Here is a 14841-nt window from a genome sequence, read left to right as displayed (position 1 = left end):
TGTCAAATCGTCAATATCCAAATCCAGCTAACTGAGTAATCCACGTACGAAGAACGGACCCCTGGCTACTTTGACGCTCTCGCCGCTTTCGGTTTGTAATCCCTCCTCAGTTTGTGAAGGCTTCCCCGCGTTGTCGCTCAACCCCGCCCCCTTTCCCGCTTATTAGTTTGTGATCGCTTCTCAGTTTGTGATCGCTCCTCAGTTTGTAAAGGCTTCCCCGCGTTGTCGCTCCACCCCGCCTTCCTTCCCCGCTCCTCAATTTGTGATTGCTTCCCCGCGTTGCATATCATTTTTTAAGCCCGTTCCCTTTCATGCTTGCCTGCTGACCGCTTACCTCCGTGTGGAGGGGTTTTCCGCTGCAACCAGTTTGTCTGGTTAGCTCGTCGTGTACATCAGCAGAGTAGAGATGCAGAAAGAAGCTGACCCTGACAATGACGAGTCAGAGTCAGGAATAGAGCGATTCTAGAAATCAGGTAAGACAAAAACAGAATCCAAAAAATAAAGTTAACAAGTGAATAACAGGCTGAGAATGTGTTCAAATCCGAAAATGTAGTAAAAATCAGACTAGGGCTTTTCTTTTTCTGGATGGCTTTTGTTTTATTGGTTGGGCTTAGGGAAGCAAGCGGGTGGTATAAAAACTTGATATGTCTAATTCAAGTTGAAAACAAATAATCTATTTTTATGAAATCCGTTTAAATCGCCTTATTACAGCTAACTTTACATGTCCAAGTAGCTTTGAATGAACATTCTATAAAAATTAATTGTACTAGCAAATCGGTCAAAATCTCACTCATTTCTTGAAATATTTTTTTGGCCAGGTCAGTTTCCCATAAATCAGAGTTTGCAAATTAAATTATTAGCCTGAAAAACAATCATGATTTAATTTTGTCATTATTCACATGACATTCACAGATTAAACGACTGAATAATTAAAAAAAATCCTTGCTTAAACATGCTGACCTGCACAAAACCTAAGCAGCTGCTACCAAAATGAATGGGAACACTTCTTCTGTGCATTACAGATCACTTTGGTCCTCATCATATTTGCACTTATTAAAAAAACCCACTCATATATCTTAATTCCATAAATTGGCTTTTCCTTATTCGTCTATTTGTCACACTGCCCTCTTTAAGCCCAATAACAAGCTACTTTCCACTTCATGAAGTCCTTTGCATCTCTGGGTGACAAACACATACAGCGAATTGCTTGTAGATTGCATTATATTTGTGTTTATTAACTTCCTGAAGAGGTGTAATGAGGGCAGTAGGGGTAGATTCGGTTAGCGCGCACACAGATCCACCGCTTGGCTTCGAGATAGAGAGAGAGATGGGAGAAAAGGAGGGAAAGAGAGAAGGACCGAGCGAGAGAAAGAGTGTGCGAGCGAGCCATCTGGACATGGCCTGCCTCTGGGGACAGGGGGCACCATATTGGGTCTGGCTCTCTCTTCAAGGCACATTTCACAACATTTGCCAAGAGACCCGGATAACAGCAGCACTGCGACCGAGACCACTGCTTATAATTCATCCAAGCTGTTGGGTTGCAGCTCGCAACATCTCTCAGTGTTAAAGCTGTCAATTTCAGCAGTCCTCCAGTCCTGCGGGTACTGATTAGGTTCTGGCACACACAGCGTTACAGGGATTAAGGAGAAGATGCCCAGATATGATCCACCGCTCGTACCTCATGTTTGCATTAGGACTGAAGTGAATTGTTTTTCGTTGTTGAATAGGCTTTTGATCTCGTATGAGTCACCGTAAGGGTCTGCAGTATCTGCTTCCACCAGTGAGGCGCTCTAGCACAAGTCATTAAGGCCTCTGGGATGACGTCCAATAAGAGAAGACACAATGCTTATGTCGGGTCCTGTCCCAAAAGACAAGCTTCATATGCACTTGCAGATTTACAGTGTGATTTAGGGCAGAGTGCAAAAGAAGCCAAAACTATAGTGGCTGGGAGAAGTCGGTGTACTGTAACTGAAGAAGAAGAAAAACATGCAATTAGAACAAAACAATTAAATGATGGGTTTATCTGCTGAACAACAAGTAATGCAAATATGCGATCAAGTGATCACAACGTGGCTAAATACAGAAATGCATGAGAAATAATGACCATACATTGCAAACATTTTTAATGTCAACAAATATGGAAATGCGCTGCAAAAAAATAAAAATAAATAAAAAATAAATAAATAAAATTTCACAGAGCAAACAAATATAAAAACATTCCGCCAAAAATGTATAATGGCACCAAATACAGAAATGCACAAGTAATACAGATATTGACAACACAACCAAATACAGAAATGCCCTGCAAAAAAAAAAAAAAAAACTCACAATGCAACCAATTACAGAAACACATTGCAATAATTCACAATATACAGTAATATTCTGCAAACATTCAGAATGTCACCAAATACAAACTGCACTACAATTATTACACAAAAATACAGATATGCACTGCAAAAAAAATTCACAACGCAAACACAACCAAACCCAGAAACACACTGTAAAAATTTACAATTCATTCATACACAGAAACACATTGTGAAAAATCAGACATGCTCTAGTACTACAGATTTTTACAACACAGAAATACAGAATTGCCCTGCAAAAAATTCCCAATGCAACCACAAACAAGTTTAGAAACACACTGTAAAAATTCATAATGCACTAAGTACAGAAACACATTCCAAAAATTGAAACACAATCAAATACAGAAACGCACACTGCAAAAATTCTCAATGTAGTTAACATTCAGAAACATTCTGAAAAATTTCTGAATGTCACCAAATACAGGAATGCACTAGTACTACAGACATTTCAAGAGTTCACACTTAGCTGATGATAAATTATAAAAGCTTGTTTAGCATGCTGTCCCGGGAGAGACCTCACAAGATCCTCGTGCTCGTTTGCAAGGTGAGAGGGGAGTTTGAGCTCAGGTAGATCTCGAGAACTCCCCTGCTGTAGTAGCTAATGAACAGATAGGGATTGCTCTTAAGAGATGACTATTTACTAGGAGCATGTCTATGGTGCCGATTTGGATTAGTCAACTTAAGTTGCATGTTTTTGGACGTTGAGAGGAAACCGAGGAACCCGTGGGAAACCCACGTGAGCACGGTGAGATCGTGTAAACTTCACACAGAAACGTCGGCTGGCTCGGTAAGGACTAGAACCAGTGACGTTCTTGCTGTGAGGCGACAGTGCTAACTACTGGCCCATGTATCATGAATTGAATAATGCAGGACCAGGCGCAAGCAATCATAAGCACGTGATCCTCTCAAAATTAGTTTATAAATAAACTTCACTTACAACACAACCAAATACAGATATGCGATGCAATAATTCACAACGCAACCGGAACCAAATGCAGAAATTTGTTGCAAAAAAAAATAAATTACAACACAACCAAATACAGATTTTTTTTTTGCAAATATTGAAAACTGAACTAACACAGAAGCCAACTGAAAATATTTACAGTGCAAAGACATACATAAACACACTGCAAAAATACAAAATGGCACCAAATATAGAAATGCACTGCACAAATTCACAACGCAATTAAATACAGAAACAAATTGCAAAAATTCACAATGCAAACATATACAAAAACATTCTGCAAACATTTATAATGGGACTAAATACAGAAACGTCCTGCAAAAATTCACAATGCAAACAAACACAGAAACACACTGCAAAAATACAAAATGGCAGCAAATACAGAAATACATAGTACTACAGATATTTACAACACAACTAAATACAGATATGCAAAAATTTACAACTCAGTCAAATGCAGTGTTACGCACCATCTAGGATTGGTGCACAACAAGAAAGACAAGACAACAAAAATGAAGTCAAAGATTTATTGGGGTCTGAATTCGGGAGCTGACAAGGCCAAAATAACAAACAAACATTCCTTTATGTTAAATCTCTAACTTTCCTGATCAAAAAGAAAAGAACATATATTTCACTACCCCAACTACCTAACACAAAAACAGAGGTCAAAAGGTTTTACAAAGAAAATGGCGTCAAACTCCTTACTATCCCAATATATATACACTATTTACCAACTATTTACAAAACAGGCAACCATATTTAAAGGTCAATCTAAAATCAATGTCAGCTAGCAACAAAGGTCAAACAAGCCAGTGGAACAAAGTATCATAAACAAAACAAACACTAAAACAAACAGTACTCACAAATCTCAATAGAATCTCAGTAGTCACACAAAACAAAGAGTACTCACAAATCTTAATATTCCCAGTCTTAACACATCCAAAAACTCTGCACTTTACCACATACAAACGTTTCAACAAACACAAAACAAGTGACCAAAAAAAAAAAAAAAAAAGATGGCTGCCAAGGAAGTAGTGTCATGGCTTTTTAAAACACTGTAGGCCAATCAGGAGCAAGTAAGCTGGGAGTGGCCAATTAGATGTGTTCTAAGCAAAACAGAAAAAAAAACAAGCAAACAGACGAGACAAGACAAACATAGGATTGTAACAGCAGAAATGCATTTAAAAAAAAATACAGAATTTTGTTGCAAATACGGAAAACCAAATTAATACAGAAGCCAACTATGCAACCTATGCAACAACCAAATACAGAAATGCACTGTGAATGTCACTAATGCAGGCCCAGTATGCATGCACAAAGCTTGACAATAACACCCGCCAAATGCAGGTAGATTTCAGTGGTGGCAGGTTAGACAGTCGCTCCCACTAGTCACATTGGCTGGTTGAAAATATTTTTGAAATTGTAGTTTTCTTGAAGGCAGGGTTTCGAAAGCCCAATATGCGGCAAATGCGCTCTTAGAATCGAGAAGCAGCACGACTAACAAAAAAAATTGTGTTTGTGGGAGCAAAAGAAAGCAGGTGAATACGAAATGAAAGGATGATCAATTGTGCTTGCAGTTGATGTAATGCACACGACTGTTTAAAATGTGTGCGCGCTCACGCTTCCCTTGAAACAAATGCAACTGATGTGATCGGTTCTCTTTCAAACTAGACAAAAAGTTATGCTCATGCACCCACAATCTTGCTGCTTTCAAGAGCTCCAGATTTGTCTTGTTGTAAGCAGCACTGGTTGCTTTCGCTTTTACCTTTCTTTGAACAGAATATTAATTGGCCTAACATTAACAGTGAACAAGTGATTATCCTTTCATTATCACACAAGGTATAGTTTGTACCTGCTTTCTTTTGTTTACAGTTATTTTGGTCACACTTTATTTTGATGGTCTGTTTGTTGAATTCAACATTGCAACTAATTCTCATTAGATAAGACTGTTAGGTTAGTTTAGTGTTGGGGTTAGTGTTACTGTGGGTTGACATTTACTTGCAAAGTTTCTTATAGTCAGTTTTTTTTTTTTACAATAACATTGCTTTAATATGAGACTAACTCCACATTTATTTGTAGATAACTGGTGATCTGAGAGATCTTTAGTCAGGACAGATTACTGTGCATATTTTAGATACATGGCAATAACTATTTTTTAAATGTCAATTGTTTTTTTTCCAAAAAATGTTTTGTGAAATAAAAAGTATAGTATACATCTATATTTTGCTTGTTTTGACACATTTAAAATTTGTGGCCAAGAAATAATTATTTATTTATGTTTGGTATGGTCAAAAATTAATTTGGCAAATCTTTCATTTTGAGCTCTGAAAAGTCATGTGAAATAAAAGCTAATTGTGAAACTATGCCCCATTTGCTCTTGCTCATTGAGCAAGCACATACATGACAGACAAAAAGTGAAATGAATGAGGAGGCATGTGGACATAATGCAAAATCTAAATTAAGTAATTTTAACATGTCAAAATGTATGCATATAAAATATATTTTACCAACAACAAAATTGTGGCTAGTGAAAAGACAGTGTGTCTAGTTATGTTGGAAAACTACTAGCCACCGTGGCTGGTGATTAAAAAAGTTAATGTCAAGCCCTGCGCATGCATGATCACGTGATCTCAGAATTGCCATTTCCAGTTGTTTAACAAAACATGGTGATTCTTCCCTCGCAGGGGTTTTAGATAATAAAAGTTTAGATTTAGTTTAGACAATATACTCTAAAACAGCTCAGCTGTTTAGCCATCATTTCTTTAATCTATTGACTCTGAGGGTGCATTGTACACGGCGAAAATGCCATTCCAACTTATCAGAAGGATTTAGCATATAAAGCCTACAGCGTGATAATGTCTGCACAATGTTTACTTCAGATTTCATAATCTAAAAATTATGCTCTTGATAATAGAAAGGGAACTTTTAAGCTGACGTCTGAAAATTCTTGGTTGTTAAAATACTTTCTTCTACCCCAGTTTTATGTGCAGAGAGAACCATGAGCAAGCCATTTTACAGATTCCTAGAAGAGAGGGAACACTGTATGTGGAGTTTACCACAAATTACCCAGTAGCTCTCTCAAAACAACCATCTAGTAAACACACAGCAAAATGACACAGCAGCAGCATTTCAGCACCAGAATATAAGAGACCAGCAAGCATTTTAACACTGCAGAAACACTCACATCCCCAGACAGGAAAAAAGGGCAAATGATCCATTTATTCAAAACGGCTGATTCATTTAAAAATGATTTATTTACTCGAAACACTTATTAATGGCAAAAATGTGAAGATATCATAAAAATAATATGACTAATATACACAGGACTACTGAATCATCTCACTGGATTCATTTCAAGCGCTCAACTGAAGCTTTGATGTGAGTTTGGATTAAAAACATGTTATTAAATATGGTATTTTCACATGCGGGTGTCAGGCTGGCAGAGTGGGTAGCACGATCACCTCACAGCAAGAAGATCACTGGTTAGAGCCCTGGCTGGGTCAGTTGGCATTTCTGTGTGGAGTTTGCATGTCCTTCCTGTGTTGGCATGGGTTTCCTCCGGGTGCTCCGGTTTCCTTCCACAGTCCAAAGGCATGCACTATAAGTGAAACCAATAGACCAAATTGGCGCAGTATATGAGTGTTTTAGTACTGGGTATTCACAAATAGCAATATGATTATATAGTTGGCAGTTCATTACGTTGTTGCAACCCCTAATAATCAAGGAATAGGCCAAGCGAACAAATTTGGGTGAGCTCAAGACCTATTTGACCTCAAGAGTTCAGGGCCCTCTCTCGGGACAGCTCAAAATGCACTACAGAATTTTACGTTTTCACACACACCCCCAAACTGCATGTAAATACCTATTTTTACTTATACTTTGAGTAATATAGTTTTACTTTACTTACACTAAATGTCTGGCCAAGTGATGGTACTTTTGCTTGAGTCTGATTTTTGAGTACTCTTTCCGCTACTGTTTTTAAGTTTACTATACATTAACCAGTTTTAGAGACGCATGCTGCATGCTTGCATGCTGAAAAATACTTTTAATTAATCACACTCACAGAATTGCCCAAGCAAATCACAAAGAAACATCACTTAACTTGACATTCACATTTTCTTTAAACCATTTTCCTGTACTATGCATATAAAAAAAGACATAATTGCAAATGTAAGTCATAAGCAATTCTGCTTACGCATCAGCAGCGATCAGCTGTCTGTTTGTCTCTGTCACACGAGGTCTGTTTCCTTGCATACACAATGACCTGTTTCTAAATGCTCTGTGACATTTTGTTGCTCTTGCAATGTGCATGAGTCGTGAACAAAAGCACAGCGCGCAGCAGATGAAGGGTAAAGAAAAGCACAAACACAGGCCCATTTCCTCAGGAAACACTACAGCAGCAAGCATCTCAAAAATTCTCTTTTCTCTCTGGTGATAAAGGCACGACTATTTGAAGCTAATTAAATGCAGGCTAGTGGCTCAATCTTGTGCTTCTGAGTGCCGCATGCGGAGGGTTTGTTTCAGAGCAGCGAGATGGAAATTGCGCCTTTATCTTGTCGTTGCAGTGAGCTGTAAAGGGCTCTGTTCATTCAAGCACACTTTACACTTTGTGCATACAGGACTCCAGGAATCCCAAGCCCTCAGGGACGGTACCTGTTAGCTTGCGAAACACAGGACGTATGTTTGTGTGTAAGTGAGAGGGAGCGAGCGGGCAGCTCATGGCATTATACACAAGCAGAAAGTTTGTTTGTAGAAAGTAATAAGTCAGGAATAACCAACAGCAGGCCATTAAATAATGCCCACTCGAGGCGATGATGGGTGTGCAATAGTTTTGGTCAAACTTAAGAATTTTAAGATGGAATTCTCACTATTAACTGATGGATTCGGAGATAAAAACCATTTATTACGACTTTTAGCTTAATAAACTACTAATTTGCTCATTAATAGTTATTATGGTAGTATTAGGGTATAGGTATTGGGTAGTATCAGGGATGACAAGGCAAGTTTATTAACATAGCACTTTTCATATACAACGGTAATTCAAAGTCTCATCTCATCTTATCTTCGTTCATTTTTTGGGGGGGATGGGTCGTGTGGCAGTAATCTTAGAAGAGAACCCTAGACTTCACTCTTTCCAGACACCTACTCCAGCTCCTCCGGGGGGATCCTGAGGTGTTCCCAGGCCAGCCGAGAGACATAGTCCCTCCAGCGTGCCCTGGGTCTTCCCCAGGGTCTCCTTCCAGTGGAACGTGCCTGGAACAGTTCCGGAGGTAGGTTTGGGCAGGAGGCATCCGAAACAGATGCTTGAGCCACCTCAGCTGACTACTGAAGTGGAGGAGCAGCAACTCTACTCCGAGTAGTCAGAGCTCGAGTGACAGAGCTCCTCACCCTGTCTATAAGGGTGTGACCTGCCACCCTGCGAAGGAAATTAATTTCAGCCGCTTATAGCCAAGATCTTGTCCTTTTGATTGTGACCCAAAGCTCATGACCATAGGTGAGAGTAGGAACGTAGATTCATTCATTCATTTTCTTGTCCCTTTATTAATCCGGGGTGGCCACAGCGGAATGACCCGCTAACTTATCCAGTACGTTTTTACTCAGCGGATGCCCTTCCAGTCGCAACCCATCTCTGGGAAACATCCACACACACACACACACATTCACAAATATACACTACGGACAATTTAGCTTACCCAATTCACCTGTACCACATGTCTTTGGACTGTGGGGGAAACCGGAGCACCCGGAGGAAACCCACGCAAACTCCACACAGAAACGACAACTGAGCCGAGGCTCGAACCAGCGACCCAGCAACCCTCTTGCTGTGAGGCGACACTGCTTCGCCCAGGAATGTAGATTGACCGTTCAATTGAGAGCTTTGTCTTTCGACTTAGCTCCTTCCAAACTAGCCTTATTACCAATCATCAGCTTAGTGTGACCTCTTGAATTTTCCTTTTAAAACTTCATTTCCCTTTTTCTTTATAAATGCAGCTTACCTTTTGGAAGTATTAAAAATGTCCAAGACGATGTCCAATATCTTTACATGCAATGACCCAGAGTTTATAGACTGCATGTCACTGATGAGAAATGAAGGATGTCAACTGTATGATGGCTGAAATAACCAACAGCCTTAAACAATCACTAAATGGAATGAATGAAGAATGGAAGGGAAGTCCAAATAAAGAAAGGTTCGACCAAGGAATGTACCAAACGAAGGATGGAAAACACACAACCTAAGTCATTTGAACATAGTAAAATTGATACCATAGCCAAGCCGGGGGGAGTTTATCAAGATGTACCTGAGCTCAAACTCCCCTCTTGCCCTGGAAATGGGAGGAAGCCCAGGGCTTGAGGATCTCATAAGCTCAGGGCTCTCTCCCGGGACAGCAAGCCAAACAAACGTGATTATCAATCATCAGTAAGTGTGAACTCTTGAAATGCACAAAGAACCAAATGAAGGAACAAAAGAATGAAGGAACGAATGAATGAATGAAGGACAAAACAAACAAAGGAAGAAAGAAGGAAGGAACGAATGAATATAGGAAGATCACTAAATGCACTACAGAATGTTACGTTTACACATCCCTGCACAAACTGCATGTAAAAGCATCAACTTTTCACAGTGTAGTACTCAGTGCTCCTGAGTACTTTTAAAAGGGCTACATTTTACTCATTCTATGAGTAATATAACAGATACCTTTTCTCTACTTTCACTACATTTTTGGGCAAGTATTAGTACTTTTACTTGAGTATGATTTTTTAGTACCCTTTCCACCTCTGCGTGTTTCAGAGAAGCAAGATTGCGCCTTTATCTTGTCATCGCAGTCAGCTGTAAAGGGCTCTATTTATTCAACCATGCTTTACACTTTGCACATTCAAGACTCAAGGAATCGTACCTGTTAGCTTGTGAAAGAGGACATATGTTTGTGTGTGAAACTCAGAATGAACGAGTGGGCAGCTCGCAGGGTTCAACACAAGTAGCGTTTGTTTTGCAAAAAGGCCTCGTGAACTTTTCTTTGATAAGTCGAGATGTTCCTTGCGGCTAGTGCATACTTAAATTAATTACTGTTCTTTCAAATAAAAAACCCAAGCACAAGTGAGATACAGTACTTTGATGTGAGCTATTAAACAAATGAAAGAAATGAGCTGGAAAAAAGATTATTCACAGATAAACAGCAGCGGTGTATGAGGACGGAGCACAGCTGCTCGGTGCTGGATGTCTGAAACGCTGTTGCCATGGAGGAGCCGTTTCTAACGCAGCTCCAGATTCATCATGAGTCATCATGCCAGTCTCTGGTATATGTTTAAGCAGTTGAAAGGGGTCACTTCACCAGAGACTGAAATTTCTTTTTAAAATGCATGTTTGATGTGGTGCGGAAACACTGTTACTACAAAAAAAAAAAAAAAAAAAAAGAGCATTTATAAAAAACTAAGCTGCAAGAATGCTGTGTCTTTCATGCAGTTTCTTTTCTCAGACTTTGGGGTTATTATAAACATCAAGGCATTTATATAGAAAGCATGTATGGTCATTTTAAAGAGATTCATTCAAAAATGAAAATTGGCCTCAATATTAACTCTCCCTTGTGTAGTTTTAAACCTTTATTAATTTATTTCTTCTACTGAACACAAATATTTTGAAGGAGCCTGGTTGCTGGGACCCATTGACTTTCATAACAGGAAATAAATTAGCTATGAAAGTCTTTTGGTGCCGGCCATCAGCATTCTTCAAAACATCAGCTTTGGCGTTTAACTTAGAAAGAAAGTAAAGTAGGTTTTGAGAAATGAAGGGTGGTTAAAAGATTACAGAATTTTCAGTTTTGGGGGAATTATCACATGACATGACGTCAGATTGACATTTTACCCCATCGTCGTGGGGCAGTTGCATTTTGTTTGGAAATTAAAATCTGGTTGAAGTCAGAACCCAACATCAGGCATCCACGTTCAACATCCAACCTAAAATTAATCTTATAATAACGTCTAATGAACGCTACAGCTTAGACTGTGTGTACGTTACCACTATGACATCTGTCACACCGCAAAAAATGCTTTTCTTGTTTAGATTTTTTGTCTTGTTTTTAGTCTAAATATCTAAAATTTCTTATATCAAGAAGAATTTTCTACACAAGCACAACATATTGTCTTGTTTTGAGAAATAATATGCCATTATTAAGTGAGTTTTTCCTTAAAACAAGCTAAATAATCTGCCAATGGGGTAAGCAAATTAATCTTGTTTTTTCTTTTGACGTAAGATTAATTTGCTTACCCCATTGGCAGATTATTTTGCTTGTTTTAAGGAAAAACTCACTTAATAATGGCATATTATTTCTCAAAACAAGACAATATATTGTGCTTGTGTAAAAAAAATCTTCTTGATTTAGGAATTTTTAGATATTTGGACTAGAAACAAGACAAAAAATCTAAGTAAGAAAAGCATTTTTTGCAGTGCAGACGTTGGATTTTGGTTGCCATACCTGCCAAATAAATGTCAGTATTTGACGTTAACATGAAATTAGTTTAAGGTGTTGGCTTGAAGTTGGATTTTGGTCACCTTCCAACACAACCTAAAATCAACCAAATATCAACGTCACTTGATGTGGTTATTAGATGTCAAAATAATACTGTCCTTAGATGTGGGCCAGACATTGAATTTTGAGCACATGATGTCATGACCTAAATCTAACCTCAATTTAACATCTTATGACGTCGTGTGTCCGCTGGGATCCCAATAAATCTTTATACAGTATGCTTCAAAGGTTTAACCCATTTGTCAGCTAGTTTTGAATCATAAGAAATTATGACCCCGTTTTGTATGTAATTTACACCTACAGGCCAGAAAACGAATTTGTTTTTGTTGTACATACATTGATTACATTGATTTTATTTTTAATGAATTACCATTTGAATAGCCACAATTTTACTAAAATTCCATGGTTAAACTGAAGTTAGTGTAGCAAAAGTTAGTTGTCACCAAACTGTAAAAGTTCTTGCTGCCTTACATTTTTAGCTAAACTTACATCAATTAAACTGAATAAAAATACTAAGTTAAACTGTATGAATTATAAAAATGAGATGAAACCCGATTAACTTAGTAAAAAAAGTAACATAAAAATATTAGTTTTCTTGTTTTTTTTGTTATTATGTTTTTTTTTTTACTAACACAGGTTAATTGTGAATATGTATCTCTGTCTACATTTCTGGAGAGCACGAATTAAGAAGCCAGAGCTATGTATGGCTGCATTTCGTCTTTCAAACTAACGGTATGGGGCGGTATGACACAGCCAATGGCTTCTGTTTCTTTTACGCGCAACCAGCTGACCGCTTACTTTTACGTGGACAGCTTTTCTGCTGTTACCCGTTTGCCTAGTGGCACGCCATGTATGTCAGCGGACTTGGGACACAGAGCGCGTTGACCATGACCAACAGGTTTGAGTCATAATTACAGCGTGAAATACAGGGTGAGAACTTGGTAGGATCTGAAAATGTGGTAAAAAAACAAGCAGCTTTTCTTTTTCTGGATTGTTTTTGAAAACACCATAAGGGTTTTAAGGAAGTTAGTGGGTGGGGCATTGGTCAGTCGGTCAGTAGAAGCAGCCTCTGGTCGATTTATGTGAGAAGAGCTGGCACTAATGGAACTCGAGAGAGAAATTTAAGATCTCAATAATCATACACAGCGGTCTTTGGTAGATTCACAAAAACTGCAAAAAACGTAGCTCCTGGGATGTATTTTGCACTCTACAGAAATGTATACAGGGGTACATATTCATAATGAGCCTGGGATGTCTTTTACAGAGCATGGTTTAACTTTAAAAACCATGTCTCTTTGGTTTTATTTGTAGTGAAACCATGATTATTTTTTGTAAGTGATGAAAACAGTTTTTCAGAAAAATATTTACATTTTGTTTAACTCAAAACAAGGATCATGGTGTTATAAACATCCTGCTATGTACAGTAAACTAAGCAAAGTGAACACACCAACTTTTTCGAGTAACATTTAAGTTAATAGTGCAGACATCTGTAGGGAACTTTATCAGGAGCAGCAGCGAGGTTTGTTTCGTCTGTTTTCAGCATCAGCAGGTGCACCCTCAACTCCCAAATCACACTGAACCTTTCCGTCTTTATGACTGTCTTCAAACATAAGGCCTTTCCGCACCGCTCACATAATTAAGATGAGATTTATCTCTGTAGCAACACCACTTTCTAAATGAGTTTCTGACATTTTCCTGACATTTTGCTTCCTCAAGTGGCCCAAACTCAAAATCCCCACCCTGCAAAACACAGCTGTGCCAATTCCCCGCGCTGCGCCAGAGCAACGGAGACGTGTCAGCTTGATAGACATTCACAGACTCAATTATACCATATTGATCTCCGAGGCTAAGAGGTTTAAACAACATAGACTAGCCTCAAACAGCTAATAGCCTGTGTCACTGTCAGCAAACATGACAATCCACAGACACAGACACACACACACTTGTATTTGTGGTTTATAAGGACTCTCCATGGGCATAATGTATTTTATAATGTAAAAGAAACACTTGTTCTGTTCCTATACCCTACCCCTAAATTCAGGAAACTTGTGGCAAATTATGAATGTCCAAAACCCCATTATGATTTTTAAGCATTTTGAATTACGAGGACAAAGCATGTCCTCATGAACCACCTTAATAGAGTAAACCTATGTTGTGACCTCATAGACCACATAAACAAGTACATACACTTCTGATTTTAAAGTAACAGCTTGCCCCAAACAAAAACTTGGCTGCGTTGTACAGACAATTGGGGGTAGCGAGTTATGCAAATCCATCTTGTTTTGGCCAATTGCAGGTTCCGATGGTTATTATAAACTGCTAATCTGTGCCCACCTGTACCTACATCTTGATTCTTGAGGAAATAAAGCGCAGAGCTGGGAGTGGCATTATGGCTGACGGAGGAATTTGCCGTGCATCAGTGAACCGCAGCTGCTGCCTTCTTCCTCCACATGTGTTTACAACTGCTTCAGTTTGATTAACAACTAGTGATCCAGAACGCCTTATGTCTGACTCTGAGAAGTCACTTTCATTCTCAGTTTTCTCATCTGCGAAGACTAAACGAACTAAAGATGTTAAGTTTACGCACGAAAACACCTACTCCACTGAAGTTTCTTTTCAAGTTGGCTACATACAGTTAAAGTCAAAATGTTTAGCCCTCTTGTGATTCTTTTTCTCTCTGTCAAATATTTCCTAAATTATGTTTAACAGAGCAAGAAGAAAATAAAGTTTTATTGGTTTTGTTCTACTATCCTCATGGCAAAGACAAAATAAATGAGTTATTAGAAATGACTTAATAAAAGTATTATGTTTAGAAATGTGTTAAAAACAATCTTCTTGTTGTTAAGCAGAAATTGGGGAAAATAATAAACAGGGGGGCTAATAATTCTGACTTCAGCTGAATATAAATGATATCTTAAATATTGTACTTGAGCGTTGAACCTACACCAGCATCACTGCCAAATGCCTTAGAGTAATTTAAAAATAG

At 38.4% G+C, this 14841-nt stretch overlaps 1 long non-coding RNA gene across 1 annotated transcript; it reads right to left on the bottom strand.

Annotated features, from left to right (window-relative positions):
• Positions 1 to 647: 647 nt before the first annotated feature.
• Positions 648 to 4357, bottom strand: LOC141375580 (uncharacterized). Its single transcript, XR_012384111.1, has 2 exons — positions 4241 to 4357; positions 648 to 1968 (listed from the first exon to the last, which is right to left on the bottom strand). It is a non-coding gene; the product is annotated as an uncharacterized lncRNA (long non-coding RNA).
• Positions 4358 to 14841: the final 10484 nt, after the last annotated feature.

This window comes from Danio rerio, chromosome 8, assembly GCF_049306965.1.
Source record: "Danio rerio strain Tuebingen ecotype United States chromosome 8, GRCz12tu, whole genome shotgun sequence".
Classification (NCBI taxonomy): domain Eukaryota; kingdom Metazoa; phylum Chordata; class Actinopteri; order Cypriniformes; family Danionidae; genus Danio; species Danio rerio.
This window is presented reverse-complemented; position numbering and strand designations above follow the sequence as displayed.